This window comes from Balaenoptera musculus, chromosome 20 (assembly GCF_009873245.2).
Source record: "Balaenoptera musculus isolate JJ_BM4_2016_0621 chromosome 20, mBalMus1.pri.v3, whole genome shotgun sequence".
Taxonomy (NCBI): Eukaryota; Metazoa; Chordata; class Mammalia; order Artiodactyla; family Balaenopteridae; genus Balaenoptera; species Balaenoptera musculus.
Window position 1 is genome coordinate 17816061 of NC_045804.1, and position 17717 is coordinate 17833777.

General features: G+C 42.9%; 1 long non-coding RNA gene across 1 annotated transcript; it reads left to right on the forward strand.

Annotated features, from left to right (window-relative positions):
* The first annotated feature begins 123 nt into the window (after window positions 1-123).
* LOC118886628 lies at window positions 124-17430 on the forward strand. The gene is made up of 4 exons (XR_005017775.1): window positions 124-492; window positions 4530-4631; window positions 15538-15624; window positions 16687-17430. It is a non-coding gene; the product is annotated as an uncharacterized LOC118886628 (long non-coding RNA).
* The last annotated feature ends 287 nt before the right edge of the window (window positions 17431-17717 follow it).

A 17717-nucleotide genomic window follows, 5' to 3' on the forward strand; every position in this document is an offset into this window, starting at 1 on the left:
GCCGGCCAGAGCCGGCCGCTGATTGGATTGGCCTGGTAAGGGCCGTTGAGCTGAGGCTGTCTGGGCGTTGGGAGGAGGGTGGACCGAAGGTAAGACTCCGGACCCGTGTGATTGGCTGGGATACTAGACGTTGATAGGATAGGGCACCCTAAAATACTGGGGAGAGGAGTTTGGGGTCGAGGCGTCGGAAAGGCGGGAGGTGCCCCGCCGCTTTAGAAGCCCGGCGCAGTGCACGACGGGACGCCCCCGGGAAGGGGCGGAGCCGTGTCCGGGCTGCGGTTGGGAAAGCGCCGTCACTCCGAGGGGCGTGTTGAAGAGGGTTTCGCGGGCTTGAGCGGGGGAGGGGGGACCGTTAAAACCCTGCACCGCGCCCACAGGAAGCTGCTTTATTGGCTAGGCCTACTTGGTACCAGGCTCTCGGCTGGGAAGGACCTTGAAGACCATGCGGTTCAACTTCCAATTTGCAGATGTGGAAACTGAAGCCGAGAGAGGGTATGCACCTTGTCCAAGGTTACTCAGCCGGTTAGTGGCCTTATTGGGACTGGACTCAAGCGCTCCTGACTGCTCTTGGCCTTACACGCATCTCCTCCAAGGAGGTGAATGCTAATGCAGTTCCTTTAGACCTATTTATAGTTTGAGGCCTGTGCTGTTATAAGGTCTAACTTATGTGGTTTGGACAATTGGATTCCTCTTACACCCTCATTCTTAGCTATCAGGTACTTGAAAGAATAGAAATGTTTCATCCTGCTAAGGTGGCCCTTTTATAAAGGCGCAACCGTGAACCAGAAATAATGTGTGTACAGGCATAAAGGATCGTGGTTCTTAGCCTTTTTTAGTTATAAGCCCTCAAAGAAACTAATGAAAGCTTTTCCTTAGCAAAATGCACATAAAGAAAATGTGCGTACAGTTTCTTGACTTCCCCTTGCATTGGTACAGGGGCTCCAGGTGAAGAATTTCCAGAATTGTTACATTTTCACCATATTGATCTAGGGTTAATTGGATGCAGCTAGCTTATAGAGCTCTTTACTGTATAGCTTCAGCTTGTGGAAAAATTGCCCTACTCTAGCCATACTGGGAAAGCCTAAGAGCAACTCTGTCCTTGCTGAGAAGTTCCAACCAAGTTAGGAAGTTTCCTGGTGGTCTAGTGGTTAGGATTGCGCGCTTTCACTGCCGTGGCCAGGGTTCAATCTCTGGCTGGGGAACTGATATTCTGCCAGCCACGCAACGCACACACAAAAAAAGAATTAGGAAAGGTTGGCCACCTACCTTTATTCCTTAAAGGAAGACGAGATCTTTCTCTGCCAGAAATATCTGGAGTTCTAAAGCTGGAAGTGTGGGGACACCGTTCCTTACCCATCCTGTGACTAGTTGATTTCCTGTGGTTTAGCAGTCCTTTTAATCTCAGCCTTTTGCTTCATCTATCAGCTGATGAAGAACTGCCCTGTGTGTGTAACTTTATTAGGAATCAATGAAGGTTAAGTGAGATGACGTCCATCAAAATCTTTGTATTGTCTTTATGAGGATTACCCATACTACAGATGATCCACGAGTCTGTTTCACTCCAAGCCAAGTTTCTCCTGTCCTCTTATCAGTTTGCTGAGACACCTCCTCTGCTCAACATCAGTCATGATACTACCAGTGAGGGGAAATGGATTTTTAAAGTAGCTGGAATAAAATGCTGGGAAGATAAATGTTTTGCAGCAAAGTTCTAGTCAAACATAAGGTCCTTACCACAGCCAACTAAAATGATTTTTTAGTTGAGCTAAGATAGGTGCTATGTAGTCCCTATCAAAAACAGCCAACACTGTCATGCATTCAGCAGATGCTACTGGGCGCTATAATGTGAGTGCTTAGCACTCAGATTCCAGAAACTGACTGCCTGAGTTCATAACCCAACTCTGCCACTTCTTAGCTTGTGTGATTTTCTTTGCTTTATGTAAAGTGGGGCTAATAATTGTACCTGTCTCATACACAACTTTTAGGAGGTCTTAGTGAGTTGATACATGTTAAGAGGTAGTAACACTGCCTGGCATTTTGTATATGTTGTATATACATTGGCTATTATCTATTTAGCATGTAGTTTGTACGAAGCGAGTGGTTCTTGGCCCTTGGCCTATTAGGGAAGAAAGACTTTAATCAATTAATCTCACAAACAGATGTAAAGTTGTAAAAGTGAGAGCCACCAAAGAATGACCCAGCCAGGAGTCTCAGGGAAAACGTACTTGAGAAAGGGAAGAGTTATTCAGGTGGAGAAGGGAAGAACAAACATGTGCAAAGGCCCTGTGGTGGGAGGGAGCTCCGGGATTATAAGAAACTGCAAGAAAGCCGGCACACCCAAAATACAGGGAACAAGGGATTGAGATAAAGCTGGAGTGTTGAGTAAGGGAAAGACCATGTGAGAGCCTCGCATGCCATGCAAATGCTTTTGTCTATATCCTAAAACCAGAGGGCAGCTACTCAAAGGTTTTAAAAAGGTCGTTGGTTGCAATGTGAAGATTAAGACTGGAACGAGGGAAGAGCAGATGCAAGGAAACCAGTTAGGAGGCCATTGCAGTAATCCAGATATGAGCTGATACTTGTAGAAAGCAGAAAGGTAGAAGGAAGAGTGGAAATAGAGATAGGTATTGAACTTGGTAATTGATTGGAAGGAGAGGGAGGTGTCACTGGTGCCTGCTAGATTTCCGGATGGTGATGCCATTTGCAGTGTTTCCCAAGTAGGAGGAATTGGAGGCCATGTGGTTTAGTGAATGTGGAGAGGTACACTGGGGCTTCAGGTTGTATTTCTTGAGCTGTGTATGGAGTCCATGGGTTTTAATATGCTATTCTCTATAACAGGAATATTCATGTCCAATGAACAAATTATGAAATTAAAGAGAGAAAGTGGATTTCAGTCTTACTCTGCCACTTCCTGCTGTCTGAGCCTGAGCAAGTTACTTAACCTCTTAGTCTTGTGAAATGGGAGAATCTCTGCCACACCATTGGGTGATCTGAGCATGAATGGGAGTTGTGAAAGTGCTCGGGTGCAAGTGTCTTATGCCGGGAGTTGTTCACCACTATCTGTTGAACAATGAATTGGTGAATGGATGAGATCAGATGGCATTCTCCAGCTCAGTCCCCCCACTAACCCGTGGTGCTTATGTGTGAGGAGACTGTCTGCGAGGGGAGAAGCAATCACGCTATGACCTGATGCCTTTTCCTCCTGAGCAAAGCTGGCTGACCTCAGAGGGGTACATGCAACTCATCCTTATGGCCCGTGAGAAGTGATGGTCTAGCTTTGTAAAAGCCACTTTAAAACTTAACTTCACCGTCTTTTCCAGTGTTATCCACACTAGCGCCCATGTGTACCATTGGTCAGATCAAGCCAGTCATATCATTTCATCCTGCATGAGTGCTCAGCACTATCCTAGGCCTGTCCCCTGCCTAGGTTCCCTACTCGTCTCTCCCAGTCTTCAAGTCATGCACAAGTGTGTTTCTTTGTTCATTCATTCAACTACATGAATTTATTAGATGTACCCCCACCTCCCAGGTTATTTCAGGTATAACGTGGGGATGTGATAAAGTCCATAAGAAAGGTTCAAACCAAATGCTGTCATGGAGCTAAAATAGAGGAGGAGGAGGAGAGATTTTTTTCCTGGCTTGTGAGAGTACTTAGTAGACAAGGGGGCTTTGAGCTGAACCTTGAAGGATTGGAGAACTATGTAAATATAGAGTTTGCAATGAAGCCTTCTGTAACTAAGGTAGTGCACATTTATATCTTCACTTACTAACAGTGTGATCTTGGGAATGCTTATTTGATATCTTTGTGTCTCAGTTTCCTCAGCTGTAAAATGGAGGTAATAGTTTTAGCCGGGGTTGGCTTATAGGTGTGAGACCTATACAGTCACACAGGTGCTTAGAAATGCTGGCCCCTCACTTGGTTTAATGCTCTGCTGTCACCATGTTGAAATTCTTAATAATTTTTGAACAAGGGGCCCTGCAAATTGTGTCCTGATCTTGCCTTGTAGGATTATTGCAAAGTCCTAAGAAGTTAATACATGTAAATTTCTTAGAACAGTGAGGGCCTGGCATATGATGAGGGTTCAGTAAGTGCTAGCTGTTATTATTGTTATTATCCTCTGAACTCTTATTACAGTGTAGCTCACAGTATACCTCATAGTTTATTTAGCATTTAAATAACCAACAGATATTTTTGAGTGCCTGTTCTATAAAGGTACTGGATGGGTCACAAAGATGAATAGGACAGTACTTCCTCCCCTAGTTGGTGGAATAAAGCATGTATTTTAAGCATACTGATTAGTAATAAATAATGAAATATGTCATACGATGAGTATAGAAATTTTTAAAAGTAGATTTTTGGGCTCCACCTTCAGAGAATCTTAATAGCTCTGGTGTGGGGCTTCAGAATCAGTCCCCCAGGTGATTTTATTTATTTATTTATTTATTTTTTCTGAGGTGGACCATTTTTAAAGTCTTTATTGAATTTGTTACAATATTGCTTCTGTTTTATGTTTTGGTTTTTTGGTCACAAGGCACGTGGTATCTTAGCTCTCCGACCAAGGATCAAACCCGCACCCCCTGCACTGGAAGGCGAAGTCTTAACCACTGGACCACCAGGGAAGTCCCCCCGCCAGGTGATTTTAATGAACAGGCAACTTTTAAACCACGGGCATTAACTCCAGGGAGGTCATGTGGAATAGAGGCAAAAAGCTTGGCATTGGAGTTGGTCAGGCTGGGGTTCAAGTTCTGCCATCTACTAGCTCTGTTACTTTGCATAAGTTACTTAGCTTCTCAGTTTCCTCATTTGTAAACATTAAAACCATACTTTAAAGATTAAATTTTAAGATGGTTGAAAAGCTGAGCACATAGTGGACACTTAATTATGGGTTTTTTTCTCTAGAAGGGGGAGATGGTATCCCAGGAAGGGGCAGTCAAAGAGGGCTTCCTGGAGGAGAGGATAATCCACCCCCATACAACCAGTATGGTTTGGATGGGGAGAAAATCCTCTGATTACACACTCTAGCAACAGCCAAGATATTAGGTGAATATTAGAGGAATGCTAAGTCACAAAATAATTGATGGGATTTAGTGGCTGATTAGAGACAGAGGAGAGAGAAGAATGAAAGGTGAGTCCTAGGTATCCAGCCTTGAGTTTTTTGTTTTTTTTTTTTTTTTACTCTTTCATAAAGTTTTTAATAAGCTATAATTTTCTTACATGTACACTAGTAACCTAGTAACCTTAAAAAGACAAATACTACCAAATGTTAACTACTGTACAATTTATAAAAAATATAATTTTAAGAATTTGGAGTAATAAAGGGAAGGTACCTACTTCAAATGGATTAAATAAGAAAATGCTACTTTTTAAGAAATTTCACCAGGAAATGGGAAATTTCCACTTTGTCTAAAGGAACACCAAAACCTTTTACTGAAGTCAGAGACCTTGCTATTTTTGTTCAAGACTTCATCTACACCATTTCAAATAAACCCTAAAAAATATTTTCCAGTACGTATAAGGCCGCTACACAGAGTACATGACGGGAAAAAAGGACTCCGTCTGAATGAGAAGTCGTGAAGAACAGAGATATGTCTTGCTCACCTTTACATCTCCAGTGCCTAGCACGGTGCCTGGCTCACGGTGAAAATGCTTAAGCAGTGGTTGTTGCTTTGCACTGAACCAGGCAGATGATACACCCTTCTACCTCTGGTTCAATTTTCATTCCATATTAAGCACGACCTGAGCTGCAGTCCTGGTTCTTGGCCCTTGACGTTAAATTGAATAAAGTAAGCCCATATGCATACACTTTCTACATCAGTTCTTCTGACAGGATCCTCACAGCCTTAAGTATTTTTGAGAGTAATCATTTTAAAAACAAGACCATGTATAGGAGCTGAGTTGGTGCAGAAAGGTGGGGTAGAGGTTGGGGGAGGGGTCGTGTGTATCCAGTTTTAGAAACATTTAGTCTTTCAGGTCATAAGGGGACAATCAAGGGAAACTGTACATTTTTTTTTTTTTTGGCTGGGCCGCCCAGCTTGAGGGATCTTAGTTCCCTGACCAGGGATTGAACCTGGGCCCCCGGCAGTGGAAGCTCTGGGTCCTAACCACTGGACCACCAGGGAATTCCCAGAAACTGTACATTCTTGATTGGGATTTGGGAGAAAGGCTGGTGCTTGGGAAAGAAGAAGTTATAAGTCAATAGATCAGAAACAGTCACTGAGCTCCCAAGGATAAATTATGTCTTAACATTCTATAAAGAGAGAAAGAAAAGCAAAAGATTTTGGAACTGGAAATGGGGTTACAAACTAGCAGACACTAAAAGTGAGAGGGAGAAAAGAAGGAACAGCAGAGGTAGAAAAAGAAGTGGGAGAGTGGACTGTTCATAGCTGTGGTGGTCTGAATAATGTTCCCCAAAAGATATCCACGTGCTAATCCCTGGAACCCAAGAATATGTTACTTTACCTGGCAAAAGGGACTTTGCAGCTGTGGTTAAATTAAGGATTTTGCGATGGGGAGATTATCCTGGATTGTCTGGGTGGACCCGGTGTACACAAAGGTCCTTAGAAGAAGGAGACAGGAGGATGAGAGTCAGAAAGGGAGATGTGATGGCAGAGGTAAAAGCCTGAGTGATGTGGGGCCATGAGCCAGGGAATGTTGGCAGCCTCTGGAAGCTGGAAGAGGCAAGGAACAGATTCTGCCTTAGGGCTTCCAGAAGGAACACAGTTCTGCTGACCCATTTTAGACTTCTTTCAGAACTGTAAGAGAATAAATTTGTGTTGCTCTAAGCACTAAGATTGTAGTAATTTGTTACAGTAGTGATAGGAAACTACTGCAGTGATTAACAACTGAAAACAACCTAAATACCTAACAGTGATGGATTGGTTAAATAAGTTACAATACATTAGTGTGATGGACTGTTATAATTGTAGTTAGCCATTAAAAATTATGCTGTAGGGGCTTCCCTGGTGGCGCAGTGGTTGAGAGTCTGCCTGCCAATGCGGGGGACACGGGTTCGAGCCCTGGTCTGGGAGGATCCCACATGCCGCGGAGCGACTGGGCCCGTGAGCCACGGTTGCTGAGCCTGCGCGTCTGGAGCCTGTGCTCCACAAGAGAGGCCGCGATGGTGAGAGGCCCGCGCACCGCGATGAAGAGTGGTCCCCACTTGCCGCAGCGGGAGAGAGCCCTCGCACAGAAACGAGGACCCAATGCAGCCATAAATAAATAAATAAATTAAAAAAAAAAAACAAAAAAAACTTCTTTAAAAAAAAAAAAAATTATGCTGTAGAAGATAATTTAATCGTGTGGGAAGTGTTCATAGTAGATTGCCAAGTACAGAAAACAAGTTAAAATATTGTAGGTATTTATGTGAAAATTTCATCAAGAGGTACACCTAAGAGTCATGCATTTTTTGCACTGACTGTATGTATGGTATACCTCAAAAAGTTTTGCAGATTGCACATAGATGTCCTGTTTGGTTCAAAGAAGGGAAGCATGTATTATACCTGTGTATTCATGAATAGGGAAAAGACTGGGAATGTATAAACCAAATGTTAATAATGGCTGTCTCTGGGTGGTAGGATTACAGATGATTTTTATATTCATTTTTTGTTCTTCTCTGTGTATTCCAGTTTTTCTTCAGCGAACAAGTATTACTTTTTTGATCAAAAAATATATTTAAAAAATTAGTTTTTAAAAATCAAGGGAAAGGGGTAAGGAGAAAGTCTGGAGAAGGATTTGCAAGCTCAAGGGCAAGGGCCCTGCAGCACCTGGCACAACCAAGCCTCTCTAAACAATTCTCTGAAAATAGGTGATTTTATTTTGGCGGGGGTACTGGGGGCATGCCGCATGGCATGTGGGATCTTAGTTCCCCGACACGGGATCGAATCCTCGCCCCCTGCATTGGAAGCGCGGAGTCTTAACCACCGGACTGCCAGGGAAGTCCCAATAGGTGATTTTTTAAAAAATTGTATCCCCCCCACCCCAAAGCAGAAAGGCACTCAGTACTGGGGACACAGAGAGAAGGAAGAAGAAGAAGAAAAAAGGCAATATAGAGATAAAAGCTTCCTGGATCCTGAGTTAGGAGGGCCTCCAAGAGATGCGAAGGAAGTGGAGCAGATTGTCTAGTCTTACCCCTGCCCCCTTCTGTGTTTGCCAAAGAGTCTGGAGACAGACCAGACACCCTCAGCCGTTTTCTCCTTTTATTTATTCAGTCCTCCTTTATTTTTTTCCTTTGTTCTTTTTCTAATTATCAAAGTAATACATGCTTCTCACTGGAGAAGTTTGAAAAGCATGAAGAGTTAAGCAGAAATCACCTGTAATCCCAAATTACATCCACCACTGAAATACTGGCATACTTCTCAACGTAGTTCAATTTTAAATGAAAATTGAAGTATTACTATGTAACATTTTTGTCAACCCCCCCCAAAAAAAAGTGTACTTTCAAGAATTTTAAATTGGTTCAGCTCATTGTCAGGTTGCGTTAAAAATTAGTATGAACTAAACATATTTGGACTGGCTCTGAATGGGTTTTCATACTGGTAGCGCAATGGAGAAGTAAGTGAAGCCTTTTAACGTTGACTTAAGCTTTTTAAAAAGTACCAGTAGAATAAGGTAAAAATTGAAAATCATTGAAGTACGCCCAGTGGATCACAAACCCTGAGGATCACTGAGGCCTCTTTTCCTGGCCAGGTGTTACAGGGAATCCTGTGTTCTGGGCCAGCGCTCCTCTAATCTTCTGTTCTTTTTTTCTTTATTTAATTGAGTACATACTCAATTTTGATTACCTGCTTTGTTGTTTTGGGGAAAACCCAGCTCTCTTCCTGTTGTGTGTCTCCTTTATTCTCACAACAGTTTCTGACATCAGATATATGGGGATTTTCCCCCACCAAGCAATTCTCTGATACTGAGGGTCAATTTAACTCAATTCTGACGCTGTCTACCTGGAGATAGATCCCACAAGTTAAGGGTGCAGTCCCATGAGACTGCCCCCCACTTCAGATGCCAATTATAAGTAGCAGGCCCCCAGGTGACCCAGAACTTCTGTCTGACTTGGCTACAAATCTGAGGCCTCCATGACCTCCTCCTTGGGGTCTATTTATTTGCTGGAGTGGCTCACAAAACTCAGGGAAACACATTTACCAGTTTATTAAAGGATATGATAAAGGATACAGATGAACAGCCAGATGAAGAGATACATACATAAGGTGAAGTCTGGGAGGGTCTGAGCACAGGAGCTGCTGTCCCCATGGAGTTGGAGTGCATCACCCCCCAGGTGTTCACTCACCTGGAAGCTCCCGAACCCCCTACTATTAGGATTTTTATAGGGGTTTCCTCATGTAGGCATGATCAATTATTAACTCCATTTCCAGCCCCTCTGCCCTCTTTAGAGAAGCTGGGGGTAAGAGGCAGGGCTGAAAATTCCAAGCTTCTAATTATGGCTTGGTCTTTCTGGTGACCAGCTGCCATCCAGGAGCCCAGCCAGAGTCACCTTATTAGAACAAAAGATGCTCCTAGTATTAGCACTTGAAATTTACAAGGGGTTCAGGAGCCCTGTGTCAGGGATGGGGTAAATGTGCCAGGAACCGGGGGCAGAGATTAATATATATATGTTTTTTCTGTTATCTCACATCTGTACATTTTGTATACACGTATCTTTTGTCCCCTATTAGGCTATAACTCAAGGTTTCTCAACCTTGGTGCCATTAGTATTTTGGACCAAATAATTCTTTGTTGTGGGGAGCTGTCCTGTGCACTGCAGGATTCTTTAGCAGCATCCTTGCCAATAGCATACCCCCTCAAACCCAGAAAAATCTCTCCAGACCTTGCTAATTTTCCCCTCGTGGCAAAAATCACTCTCCTACTCCTGCAGTTGAGAACCACTGCTCCTTGAGGTCAGATGTTTTATAAATTCCTATGTTCCACATAGTTAGTTTATTGTCCAAACAGTATCATTGCCTCATAAGAATAATAGCTAATATTTATAAAGCCCTTACTCTTTGTACTGTTCTAAGCTCGTTACATATATTAACTCATTTACTCTTCACAACAACCCTATGAGATAGGTACTATTATTATGCCCTTTTTATAGTCAAGAAACTAAGACTCAAAAGAGGTTAGGTAAGTTGTTCAAGGTCACCCACCTGGGAAGTAACACCTGGGATTTGCCTAACCCAGGCAGTCCAGCTGCAGATTCTGGGCTCTCAACCATTTTGCTATCTACTGCTTATAAATACAAAGAAAAAAATTAACTCATTAAAAAAAAAGAAAAAAAAAAGGGGGGGTGGAATTCCCTAGCAGTCCAGTGGTTAGGATTCCTCGCTCCCACTGTAGGGAGCAAGGGTTCAGTCCCTGGTCAGGAAACTAGGATCCCGCATGCCACGTGGCCAAAAGAAAAAAACAGCCGAACATTGTCCCTCTGCCCACAGAATTTGCATAGGCAAACACATGGTAAAAATGAAATTTTCTATTCTGCCGTTTTCACAAAACATAATATAGCAACGCATTTTGCCATGTTGCTAAAATTTTATCAGTTGTTTGAATGGCTGCATCATATTCTGTCAAGAAGACAGACAATAACATGACCAGTCCCTTCTTACTGGGCATTTTGATTATTGCAGATATTTCATTTGAAACATTATAATCAATTTTTAAAGTATAATTTACAGACAATAACGTGCATCCATTTTAAGGGTACAGTTTGATAAATTTTGACAAAGGTATAAACCCATGCTATGACCAAAACAAGATATGGGACATTTTCATCGCCTTTGTTTCTTTCTGTAGTGGCGTGCTGAAGGTGGCTAGTACCCTAGTACCAGCTCAGGAGAACCAATTTTATGTACATCTCTTCTCAAATCTACATTTAGTGATATCACATTAGTAGCTCAAAATTGACCATGGTGGTGGGCTTCCCTGGTGGCGCAGTGGTTAAGAATCCACCTGCCAATGCAGGGGACACGGGTTCGAGCCCTGTTCCGGGAAGATCCCACATGCCGTGGAGCAACTAAGCCTGTGTGCCGCAACTACTGAGCCTGCGCTCTAGAGCCCGCGAGTCACAACTACTGAAGCCTGTGTGCCACAACTACTGAAGCCCGCGCGCCTAGAGCCTGTGCTCTGCAACAAGAGAAGCCACCACAATGAGAAGCCTGCGACTCGCAACAAAGAGTAGCCCCCGCTCGCTGCAACTAGAGAAAGCCCACGTGCAGCCACGAAGACCCAATGCAGCCAAAAATTAAATAAATAAATTTATTTTAAAAAAAAATTGACCATGGTGGGAATATTTACACCACAAAAATTGGTAAAGCGCCACAAATCAGGGCTTTAAAAAACTTTTTTAGAACCAGTTTACCAGTACCACAGCTTATGCCCCTTTGCAGTCAACCCTCCATCTTACAACCACAGTCTGCTTTCTGCCATCTTTCTTTTGCATTTTTAAAGGATTCTAGGGACTTCCCTGGTGGTCCAGTAGTTAAGACTCCATGCTTCCAACGCAGGGGGCACAGGTTTGATCCCTGGTCAGGGAACTAAGATCCCACATGCCGCTCAGTGTGGCCAAAAAAAAAATATATATATATATAAATAAAATCATGCAGCATATACTCTTTTGTGCCTAGCTTCTTTTGCTCAGTGTTTTATTTATTTATTTATTTTTTGAGATTCATCAGCATTGTTGCACATAGCAATAGTTCATTCCTTTTCATTGTATTCCATTGCATGGATATACAACTTGGCCAGAGCCTTTATTTTGGTTTCCACAGGAAGGAACAGGTGAAGCTGGGTAAGCAGGCTTAGGATTGGCTAGTTTAATAATTTCAGTGGGCATAGGGACTGTCTCTAGTTGTCTGGTATCTGGCCCTGGGGTGATAGGGCAGAGGAATAGTGACTCTGATTGTGAGAGCCTGATAAAGTAGGTGGTTGGAGTAAGGGTTTTGGATCGGTTGGTTTATACATAAAAGGTGCACTGGCAGGAGAATGGTTTACTATCTCTAAGAATTGACTAGTGTTGGGAGGGCTAGTCTGTCCAGGGCTAGCAAAGCCCCAAGATGTCAAGATGTCAAATACAGAAAATTTTTGAAAACACGATTAATACACCTTGTTGAAAGGTTAATCTAGGGACTTCCCTGGTGGTGCAGTGGTTAAGAATCCACCAATGCAGGGGACACAGGTTCGAGCCCTGGTCCAGGAAGATCCCACATGCCGCAGAGCAATTAAGCCCGTGCGCCACAACTACTGAGGCCGCATGCCACAACTACTGAAGCCTGCATGCCTAGAGCCCGTGCTCCACAACAAGAGAAGCCACTGCAATGAGAAGCCCACGCACCACAACAAAGAGTAGCCCCTGCTTGCCGCAACTAGAGAAAGCCCACGTGCAGCAACGAAGACCCAACGCAGCCAGAAATAAATAAATAAATTTATAAAAAAGAAGAAGGAAAGAAAGGTTAAACTAATCTAGAAAGAATCTGAACTCTGGGATGCTAAGCATAGCTGAAACAAACCTACATAACAGATGGTGCGACCTGGCCCCCTTGTCACACTTGGCCCTAAGATTCTCCTAGCCAGGCTAATACCCTACAATCAGTAGATTGGAGGATCCTTTGGGAAAACTGACCAGCTCAAGAAGAAATACCTATAGATACTGTATTAGTCTCCTAGGGCTGTTATAACAAATTACCAAAATCTTGGTAGCTTAAAACAAAATAAATTTATTCTCTCTCAGTTCTGGAAGTCAGAAGTCTGAAATCCATCAAGTCTGAAAACATGTCAGCAGGGCCACATCCCCTCTGGAGCCTCTAGGAAGCATTTCTTTCTTTGCCTTTTCCAGCTTCTGGTGGCTCCAGGTGTTCCTTGGCATGTAGCATCATCACTCCAGTCTGCCTCCATCTTCACATCACTTTCTCCTCTTCTCTCTGTCTCTCCTCTGTGTATCTCTTATAGACACTTGTTATTGGGTTTGGGGCCCACCCAGATAATCCAGGGTGGTCTTATCTCAAAATCCTTAACTTAGTTACATTTGCAAAGACCCTTTTTCCAAATAAGGTCACATTCACAGATTATGGGGATTAGGATGTGGATATATCTTTTGGGGGGGACACTATTCAACCCACTAAGAGCTGAGAGTCCCAAGTGAAAGTCAACTCGCTATAGTAATGTCCAACTGCGAAGCCCTGTCTCAGAACACAGAACTTCCAGAAAACTTTAGTGCCTCAGTCTTAAACATGAATGGACTGTCAAAGATTACCAGGTAGTTGAAGAAAATCTCTAACATGAAAGACAAAAACCAAACAAATAAACAAGAACAAAGGAACTTAGAGGATACAGAAACAGCACAGAGACCAGAACAAAACAAAGTATAACTTAAAAAGATGATGGTGGTGGGGGGCGCTTCCCTGGTGGCGCAGTGGTTAAGAATCCGCCTGCCAAGGCAGGGGACACAGGTTTGAGCCCTGGTCTGGGAAGATCCCACATGCTGCGAAGCAACTGGGCCCGTGAGCCACAATTACTGAGCCTGCGTGTCTGGAGCCTGTGCTCCGCAACAAGAGAGGCCGCGATAGTGAGAAGCCCACGCACCGCGATGAAGAGTGGCCCCCGCTTGCCACAACTAGAGGAAGCCCTCGCACAGAAACGAAGACCCAACACAGCCATAAATAAATAAATTAATTAATTAAAACACCCTCTTCTCACCCCTGCTGATCCATCTCCTGTCCCTATAATTTAAAAAAAAAAAAAAAAAAGTGATAGGGGACTTCCCTGGTGGTCCAGTGGCTAAGACTCTGAGCTCCTAATGCAGGGGGCCTGGGTTCAATCCCTGGTCAGGGAACTAGATCCCACATGCATGCCACAACTAAGAGTTTGCATGCTGCAACTAAGACCCAGTGCAGCCAAAAATAAGTAAATATTGAAAAAAAAAAAAGATGATAGGTACTTCCCTGGTGGTCCAGTGGCTAAGACTCCACATTCCCAATGCAGGGGGCCTGGGTTCGATCCCCGGTCGGGGAACTAAGATCCCACATACCGCAACTTAGCCCACACACCATAATGAAAAGCCCATATGCCATAGCGAAGACCCAGCACAGCCAAAATAAATAAATAAAAATAAATTTATAAAAAGATAAATAGGGGCTTCCCTGGTGGCGCAGTGGTTGAGAATCTGCCTGCCAATGCAGGGGGCACGGGTTCGAGCCCTGGTCTGGGAGGATCCCACATGCCGCGGAGCAACTAGGCCCGTGAGCCACAATTACTGAGCCTGCACGTCTGGAGAGGCCGCGATAATGAGAGGCCCCGCGCACCGCGATGAAGAGTGGCCCCCACTTGCCACAACTAGAGAAAGCCCTCGCACAGAAACGAAGACCCAACACAGCCATAAATAAATAAAATAGTGTTTAAATAAATAAGAATAAAAATAAAAAGCCAGCTTGTATATCACCTGCTCTTTAAAAAAAAAATAAATAAATAAATAAATATTCTCAGATATGGCGATGTTACGTCCAAGAAATAAGAACAGAAGGGTATGTATGTTAAAAAGGAATAAAACGGGGGCTTCCCTGGTGGTGCAGTGGTTGAGAGCCTGCCTGCCAATGCAGGGGACGCGGGTTCGAGCTCTGGTCTGGGAAGATCCCACATGCCGCGGAGCAACTGGGCCCGTGAGCCACAACTGCTGAGCCTGCGCGTCTGGAGCCTGTGCTCCGCAACAAGAGGTCGCGATAGTGAGAGGCCTGTGCACCGTGATGAAGAGTGGCCCCCGCTTGCCGCAACTAGAGAAAGCCCTTGCACAGAAACGAAGACCCAACACAGGTAGAAATAAATAAATAAATAAATAATAAAAATGAATTCCTAAGAAAAAAAAAAAAGGAATAAAACAGATCTTAAGAATATGATAACCAATAACTTCAATCAAAGGGTTGGAAGATAAAATTGAGAATATATCCTTTTTTAAAAAAAACGCTGGGGAATTCCCTGGCGGTCCAGTGGTTAGGACTGCGCTTTCACTGCCAAGGGCCCGGGTTCGATCCCTGGTCGGGAAACTAAGATTCCACAGGCTGCGCAGACTGGCCCTCCCCGAAAAAATAACCTGGAAAATCGGCATGAAAAGATTTTTGAAAGCTAGAAGTAGCCCAGGAGGATTAACATTCAACTAAGAGGAGTTACAGAGAAATAGAGAAAAGTGGAGGGGAAGCAATCATTGAAGGAATAATTCAAAAAATCAAATCAAAACTAAATGGCCTACATCTCCAGAATGAGAAGCCCACTGAGTTCCCAACATAATGGATGGAAAAGAAATCAGAAATTTCAGGTCATCGAGTAAATAGAGGAAGGTTACTAAAAACTTCCGAGAGAAAAAGTGGTTAACATTCAAAGGAACAGCCGTCAGAATGGTACCATGCTTCCCATCAGCCATGCTGGAAGATGGTGGAGGAATGCTTTCGAATTATTTATGACCTATAACTTTATGAATTAGCCAAATTGTAAATTCAGTAAAGTAAGCATATTTTCAGATGCGTGAAATCTTAAAAAATTTTACTTCCTACCCATATGCCCTTTCTCAGGAAACGTCTGGAGGATGTGGTACACCAAAATGAGAATAAACTAAGAAACAGGAAGACGTGATCCTGGAAACAGGATATTCAACAGAGGTGAGAAATGAAGAGAATCTTCAAGATGATGAAAGGAAATCCCAGGGTGACATAACCTGGCTGCCGGCCTTTGAGAGTAATCAGGACTGGGGCAGGAGGACAGAAGGGACGTCTCCAAGAAATCAGATGAAATGAATAGAGGAAAAATTTACACCTCTGGTGATGGTGGAGAATAAATTCATTATAGGGACATGGAAAACTAAGCAAAAAAAAATTTTTTTTGTTTTGTTTTGTTTTGAATTAATGATTAACTCCAGGAAAAAAATGTTTTAAAAAACTGAGAAAGAAACAAAGCTTAATCATAGTAGACTAGCTTGGCTGTGGATAATATTTATGGAGGCATAATTGTGTCAACAGAGTATGGATGTTGATCTCCACCAACCCCAGCACTTATGGGCTTTCCTCCTTGTAGACTGCATTCCGGCCAGCAGGAGTGCTCTTTGTTCTAACTACCCAGGGCTTCTTTCACTTAAATGGGAGTTAAGTTAATTAAATTCAATTAGTAAATTAATACATTAATAGATTAAATTAATTGTTGAATTAAAATATCAGTAAAAAATGAGTCTAAGCAATACACACACACTTTTTTTTTCTTTTTTAGACTAAACACCTTGAAAAGATTATCAGGCTTTAAACTTGTGTTCTAACTAATTTGAGACTTTTGATTTACCCAAAAAACATGTAGTGTATACCCAACCTTCATCCCATTAAATAGGGAAGTTAAGTTGTATGTATTTGAATCTGGCATATGTTAGGCTGACCTGTGACACATTATATTGTAAATTTTTTTCTAGTTCTGTTTTTATTTTTTCCACTAGTGAGCAGTTTGAGGGCAGGCTCTCGTTCTTTCCTCTGTAAGGTTCTGGCACTTGACACAGACCTTCGACTTTTTTTTTTTTTTTAATCTAATTTTAAGTCACCACAAGAGACCACAGTTTGAGTTGATGACCACATCTAATACTTGCAGAGCGTTCCGTTGCTCACACAGCACTGTCACATCCGTCTGCCCCATACTGAGGTTGGTGTTTTTAGTATTCTCTCTTCTACCCTCGCATTTTGCAGACGACCTGAGTTCCAGAGAGTGCCTTGCCGAAGGTCGCACAAGTCAGCGTTGGAGCCTCTAGCAGAACTCAGGTCTCCTGACACCCAGTGATGCATTAAAATACTTTTGTAAAAACTGGTTAAAAAAAATTACCATCAACCATTTTTAAGTGTATAGTTCAGTAGTGTTAAGTATAGTCACATGGTTGTGTAACAAATCTCTAGAACTTACTCATCTTGCAAAACTGAAACTTTATATCCATTGAACAACAACTCTCTACTTTCCCCTCACCCATGCCCCTGGCAACCACCATTCTACTTTCTGTCTCTATGAATTTGAGTACTGTAGATACCTTCTGTAAGTGGAGTCACACAGTATGTGTCTCTTTGTGATTGTCATTTCACTTAGCATATGTCCTCGAGGTTGATACATTTCCTCCCTTAAGGCTGAACAGTATTACATTGTTGGTAGCACATTTTGTTTATCCATTCTTCCATCAGCGGACACTTGGGTTGCTTCCACCTTTTAGCTATTACGAATAATGCTGCTCTGAGCATGGCTATACACGCATCTCCTTGAGATCTTGCTTTCAGTTCTTTTGGATATATACTTGGAAGTGGGATTCCAGTAATGCATTTTTTAAATTCTCCATCTCATTCCAAAAATGATTTGAGGCCACTGTCCCAGCACCTTCATAAGTATTAAAAAAAAAAAAGTTCTGAATTTCTAATGAACGAACAAAGGGGCCAGAATGGAACAGAGGAGACAACAGAAGGGAGTGGCCTATGAGAAGTCTGGTAGAAAAAAGCTTTTTACCTTTACCCTCGGGAAGTAGCTGCAAATAATTAAGATCCACCAGAGATGGACTGGAGTGGCCAAGGCTTGTTTTCTCATCTACATAAAGGTCTCCAAAACATTCCCAAAGTTGCATTCAAACAGAGTAAGCTCTGTGCATATGAAAGGGTCACAAAGGAGGGATTCGGTATTCATGATACCTGGTCTGTACAGGGGTGGGTGCACAAACTCAGATATTCTGGGCCTGTCATGGGAC